The sequence below is a fragment of the Hyperoodon ampullatus genome (assembly GCF_949752795.1).
Source record: "Hyperoodon ampullatus genome assembly, chromosome: 1".
Classification (NCBI taxonomy): Eukaryota; Metazoa; Chordata; class Mammalia; order Artiodactyla; family Ziphiidae; genus Hyperoodon; species Hyperoodon ampullatus.
This window is the reverse complement of record NC_136914.1, coordinates 10,073,468-10,080,184: the sequence shown is the minus strand read 5'-3', so window position 1 is coordinate 10,080,184 and position 6,717 is coordinate 10,073,468. Positions and strand designations below refer to the sequence as shown.

The 6,717-nt window shown below is 36.6% G+C and overlaps 1 pseudogene across 1 annotated transcript; it reads left to right on the top strand.

Annotated features, from left to right (window-relative positions):
- The first annotated feature begins 259 nt into the window (after window positions 1-259).
- Window positions 260-2,628, top strand: LOC307048358 (tudor domain-containing protein 3-like; annotated as a pseudogene). The gene is made up of 2 exons: window positions 260-376; window positions 506-2,628. The product of its transcript is annotated as a tudor domain-containing protein 3-like (transcript).
- Window positions 2,629-6,717: the final 4,089 nt, after the last annotated feature.

The following is a 6,717-nucleotide window of genomic DNA, read 5'->3' as shown; positions in this document are numbered from 1 at the left end:
AAAGAGGGAAGCACCAAATCATGCTAAAACTTTTATTTTAAAAAGCCATTATCCTTAGAAAGCAGCTAAAGGAAAGCAGCAGTTGTTGGTATTTTGTAGATAAAATATAAAAACGTTCAAACGAGCAAAATTAAATGTAATTAAATAAAATGGCTTCTTTAGAATGTGACTTCTGAATACAAGGTTGAATTTTCTCTTTGCATATTAAAGAACCCTGTGGAAAAGAAAACAATTAAGACTTAGCCTTGTAGCTTTTTTTTTTTTGGTCTCAAGCAGCAGGCCTTCTCCCCACCCCCACCCGAGCCCCCCACCATCCCAGGCCTAAGCAGCTACCATGGCCGAGGTCCCCGGCGCGGTGTTGTCCCAGGCGGGTTGAGTATGAAAGCAGTAATTTGAAAAAATATATGTACACCTCTGTTCATCATGGCATTATTCACCATATGCAAGATATGGAAGCAGCAGAAGTGTCCATCAGGGGGTGGATGAATGGATAAAGAAGATGCAGTATCTTTCAGATGAAGGCATCAAAGCATGCACAAGTTCTCCTGACAAAGTCAATATAAATGACATCATCCTGATTGCTCTCAATACAGACTTGAGAACAATTGGCAAGAAATTCCTCCCCAGTGACATCAATGGTGGAAAAGTGGAAAAGCTTGAAGGTCCATGTGTTTTGCAAATTCAAAAAATTCGCAATGTTGCTGCACCAAAGGATAATGAAGGATCTCAGGCTGCCCCAAGAATGCTGCGTTTGCAGATGACTGATGGTCATATAAGTTGTACAGCAGTAGAATTTAGTTACATGTCAAAATCAAAAATAAGCCTGAACACACCACCTGGAGCTAAAGTTAAGCTTTCAGGCATTGTGGACATAAAAAATGGATTCCTGCTCTTGAATGATTCTAACACCACAGTTCTTGGTGGTGAAGTAGAATACCTTATTGAGAAATGGGAGTTACAGAGAACCTTGTCAAAACACAATAGAAGCAATATTGGAACCGAAGGTGGACCACCTCCTTTTGTGCCTTTTGCATGGAAGTGTGTATCTCATGTCCAAGTGGATAGCAGAGAACTTGATTGAAGAAAGAAATTACAAGTTACATTGCCTGGCAAACCTCCAAATGATAATGATGAATTTGAAAAGCAAAAGACTGCTGCTATTGCAGAAGTTGCAAAGAGCAAAGAAACCAAGACATATGGAGGAGGTGGTGGTGGTGCTAGAAGTAATCTCAACATGAGTGCTGCTGGCAACTGAAAGAGGGAGATTTTACAGAAAGAAAAGTCAAACAAATCAGAGGGAGAACATGAAGGTGTCTATAGAGAACTGGTTGATGAGAAGGCTCTGAGGCACATAACAGAAATGGGCTTTAGTAAAGAAGCATCAAGGCAAGCTCTCATGGATAATGGCAACAACTTAGAAGCAGCACTGAATGTACTTCTTAACAGCAATAAACAGAAACCTGTTACGGGTCCACCTCTGAGAGGTAAAGGAAAAGGCAGGGGGCGAATAAGATCTGAAGATGAAGAGGAACTGGGAAATGCAAGGCCATCAGCACCAAGCACATTATTTGACTTCTTGGAATCTAAAATGGGGACTTTGAGTGTGGAAGAACCTAAATCACAGCCACAGCAGCTTCATCAAGGACAACACAGACTGTCAAATACTGAGCAAAATGGAGTAAAAGATAATAATCAACCAAGATATCTTCCTCGAAATGATACCAGACAGCCAAGAAATGAAAACCCTCCTCGTTTTCAAAGAGACATCCAAAATTCAACGTCAATTTTAGAAGGCAGTGGACTACCTAGAAACAGAGGTTCTGAAAGACCAAGTACTTCTTCAGGATCTGAAGTATGGGCTGAAGAGAGAATCAAGTGTGATAGACCATATTCTAGATATGATAGAACTAAAGATACTTCATACCCTTTAATTTCCCAGCACAATGATGCTGCATTTAAAAAAAGGGATAATTCTATGCAAAGCAAATCAGGAAAAGTTCTATCCTATGCAGAGGCAAAGAAAATCCACTTCCTCAAGAATCCATAGATTATAATAATCAAAAACGTGGGAAAAGAGAAAGCCAAACAGCAAATCCTGATCATTTTTATGATAGGAAACCACGAACAATAAATAATGAAGCTTTTAGTGGTGTAAAAATTGAAAAGCATTTTAATGTAAATGCGGATTACCAGAATCCTGTCCGAATGAATAGTTTCATTGGTTTTCCAAATGGAGAGACAGAAATGCCACTGAAGGGAAGGCGAGGAGGACCTATTAAGCCAGCAGGACCCATCACAGCTACACCCTATGATGGTAAAATATTTTACAATAGTGGGCCCAAAAGAAGATCTGGGCCAATTAAACCAGAAAAAGTACTGGAATCATCTATTCCTATGGAGTATGCAAAACTGTGGAAACCTGGAGATGAATGTTTAGCACTTTATTGGGAAGACAACAAGTTTTACTGAGCAGAAGTTGAAGCTCTTCATTCTTCAGGTATGACAGCAGTTGTTAAATTCATTGATTATGGAAACTATGAAGAGGTGCTACTAAGCAACATCAGGCCCATTCAGACAGAGGCATGGGTACGTGATCCAAATTCTGTACAAAGGCATAAGCTGTTTTGAAGGAAATACATAGCTCTAAAAGATTAGTCATAGTAATACGAAATTTGCCAGTGGAAAAATATTTTGAATTTGCTTAAAACTGGCTACTCCTAAAGTCAGGTTTTAATTTAATAATTACAGTGAACTACAGTAAAACTGAATGCATTGCAATTGCTTCTCTTGTATAATGTTTTGTTATATTATGCTTTGGAAATAGGTGCCCTTATTTATATGTTGGCAAAAAATGTGTATATGTTTTTATGGGTTCTTATGCATATTTTGTTCTTTCTGAGTTTGTTACTTTAAATTTGACTAAATTATGTCCAGCAGTTGTCAAATTTAAGTCTCTGTTGGATACATGTATATTCTTTATTATTTTAGTTACATGTAAAATTAAGAAAAACACTTTAAATTATATATGAACTCATACTCTATTTACTACACGTATATTTATATATGTATATGTGCAGATTAAATTTAAATATCTTTGTTTAATAATTATTTGATTAATTTTGTTGCCAAATGTTATGTCAAAGCTGTGATGATTTTGTTGATGTAACAGACTGTATTGGCCTCATGGAGTCCATTTTATACAGGACTTATGTGACTTTACATAGATAGATTCTCAGCTACATTTAGGCAAAAACAGGAGGACAAGGCATATTAGAATTTGTTTCATAAAGTTTTTTTAAAATTTATTTCCTTTCTGTAATTTGTGGATAGCTGAAACTTATCATTAGAAGCCTAAAAAAAAAAAAAAAAAAAAAGATTTAGCCTTGTAAAGTACATGAGTGTTAGTATCCTTTCCCATTTTAAATTGATAGATGATTTTTGGTTCATTTAACAAAGAAGTTTAAGGATACATCTTTCAAATGAGTTAAGTGTAAATTAACTCATGTTTCGCAATAATTTTGTTCATAAAATAATTTAGTTTTGTCAGGGTATTGCTAATTTAAACAAGATGACCTACTTTGAACATGACATTCTTGCATTGCAAGGAGATTCTTGGCTAACAGCATCATAATTTCCAAAGGATAGTCCAGAAAACACACACAGAGTCCTGACGTTATCATAACAAGCTCCACAGCCATCACTCACCAAGACCATCCTGGTACCCCCACCATTTCATTCAGAAAATAGCCTCTGGAAGGAAAAAAAAAAAAAAGGAGTGGTGGGGTTGAGGGGGTAGTTGGAACAAATTGCAAAAGACTGAACATTTATGTTTCTCAGAATCACCACTTCTCCTTTGTAGGTCTAGCCGAAGTCTTAATTTATTGTATTATCTTTGCTTTTATGTTGTCTTGGGTGAGACTCATTTCCATCTTTCCCTTTGAGTCATGTGGGAATGATGACAACACAGTATTGAGTCATACAGTCAAGAGAGGAAAAAAGCTGCAGCTGATTATCGTTTTTCCAGATGCTACAGTGGAGTTAAAGTAGCAGGGGTAATAAATTAGACGGGCAGACCCTTTCTTAACAGCAATGGCAAGGTTAGACAGAGAAAATCAATGGACAGCTGTGTACCAAGTTTTTATGGTATACACAGTACGGGGTTACAAAATATATTCCTGTCTTTAAGATATTGGCAAACCAGTTCCAAAGACAAGCCATAGACATATAAAAATTTACAAAACTAAAACCTTGGTTAGGTCCACCAGTGGATAGTAAGGAAAGAATTTATTGAAGGGATAATAGAGATTTAAATTAGTATGATACATCAGTATACAGAATTTTTGTTTACATAGTTCATTTAATCCTGACAATCAATTTGAAAAACTGGTCTTGTTATCTCTGTTTTACAGATGAGTGTCCAACAGCTCAGCAAATTCAAATGTTACTTTCTCATAGTCACAGTAATAAGGTAGCCCCCCCCCCAATATTTTTGTTCTTACAAAGTTATCACACTATGTTTAGATAGAGCTAGATACCAAAAACAAGATACTGAAGAACAGATGAGGCCATGGGTTGGCCTATCTCCATTGATGGGTAAGGGCACTGCCAGAGTTAAGCAACTGGAAAAGAAGCAGGACCCCAGACAAGAACCCAGAACTCTGGCTTTTGGCCCACAGAAGTAAGAACTTTTATTCCTTTGGGCCTCACTGGCTTCATCTTATTCTTCAAGGATGATGGAGACTCCTGATAACTGGTATAGAACATGCCCACCACAAAGTGGCTGGACAGGAGCTCAGATAGGACACAGCCAGCTAGACCGAGAGAGTCAAATTTTATAAGCCTGACCATCTCAGTTCATGTTATTCTCTGGGTTTGCTTGTTTGTTTTCCACTTTTCACCCTTCCCCAATCCCAACCTGTATGTTGTTCCTCTTTCAGTGGAATTACAGAGAACAAAGGTGTCATGCATTCACACCTGTATCCTTGAGTCATTCATGGTGATAAAGGTGGTGGTGGGATCAGGTGAAGGTGGGTTTTAGCCAAATCTACCTACTGTTCTCAAAGTGAAAATCTCTCTCTCTGTCTATAACTGTGGAGTTGTTGAGATAATTTTCTTAGGGAAGGCAGTTGTTTCCTCACTACCAGATGGGTTAGCAAGTAACGAGGTACGAATATCAATCCTTAGTCTTCTGCTATTTAACAACTCTGTTCTTTGTGCTGTCACACCCAACTGAATACAGAGAGGAACAACAGGTAACAATGCTTTTCATGAGGTAGGGACATAACTAGTTAGTTAACACTCCTCGTGAAAACCAGTAGAGAATTTTGATCCATAGAATAAAATCTGTGTGGATGTAGTAAAATAAGTAAGAAAAAAATTACAATGTTGAGAAGCCATAAGACACCCAAGAAGGTGAATTTCAAGATGGCGTGAGTCAGAAGTGTTGAGTGATGAACTTACCCATGGCTCCTATTTTCAGTGTCCTTTCAAGTCTCTTTTGTGTCTCTCATTCTTATCTCCTCAATTAGAAGACCCTGGAGATGAAAACTCCCCACCACTCAACCACTACATCCATTTGTCACTTAGTATATGGTATGATTATAAATAGAGACATTTTACAAACTGCCTGCACACATCACATCTTTACTTCACAGCCACAGCTATATACCATTCATCGTTTTTAACTAAGAATGCTAATGCAGTCCCCTGTGTCCTCAGTCCTTTCAAGAAGTCTTGCAACTTCTGTGCTTGAAAAGACTAATCTTTAAAGACAAAAAGAGAAAGGTTTGCCTCCATCAATATAGCACTGAAAATTCAATTTTAAATTTGTCAGCGTTGTTGCAGTTGATTTGCTCTTTAACAAATGTGACGGGAACAGACATATTGCACAGTTTGAAACCAATGACTAATATGAAATTTTGGTATGCAAGGTGTCACTTCACAGCAGAAATATTTGAGGTTGAACCTACCTTAAATACACTAATAAAAACCACAGTAGTTTACTCAAAGACGTTTGTTTCCCACAACTGATCCATAAGTAGCTCTGCTTTGCTTCTCCAGATAAAAAAGACTGAAAAATAAAACAAAAAACAAATGAAAAAATAGGATTAAATGACCTATTTTGAAAGAAGAATTTAGGTTATGAAATTACAAGATGATTATTTCTTGTGCTTCATAAACTGGTTCTAAGGGAAATTCCAAGAAAGTGACTTTAAATTCTGTGAGCAAAAGAAGCATCAGTACAGGAAGTGTCTAGTTTTCCAAGGTGACTATTTACTAGCTTGTTTTTATAGGTTTTGAAAGGTCTGTTTAAAAAATTAATTTTGCTATTTAAAAGTTATACATACCCATCATTCAGATAGAATATACTCAAATGTTTCAACACTAAAAGATTAGCTTTATTAGCTTCAAAGCAATACAATTTTAAAATATATACCAAAAGATTATCAATTTTTATCTTGGGGTGTAGGATAGAGTGAAATTATTGTGATTTCTGTTTCCTTTGTGGCTTTACATATTGTTCACATTTCTACATTGAGCATGTATTTCTCTCATAATCAGAAAAAATATTAAGAATGGTTTTTGAAACAAGCTTATTCATATTGTATTCTGGGGTGTAAAGCAGTACCATCACTCTTTCTGAGAAAACCAAAATGTCCTCTCAGAAGGAAAAAATAAGGTTTCTAGAAAAAATATAAAACCAGACCCTAATTGGCA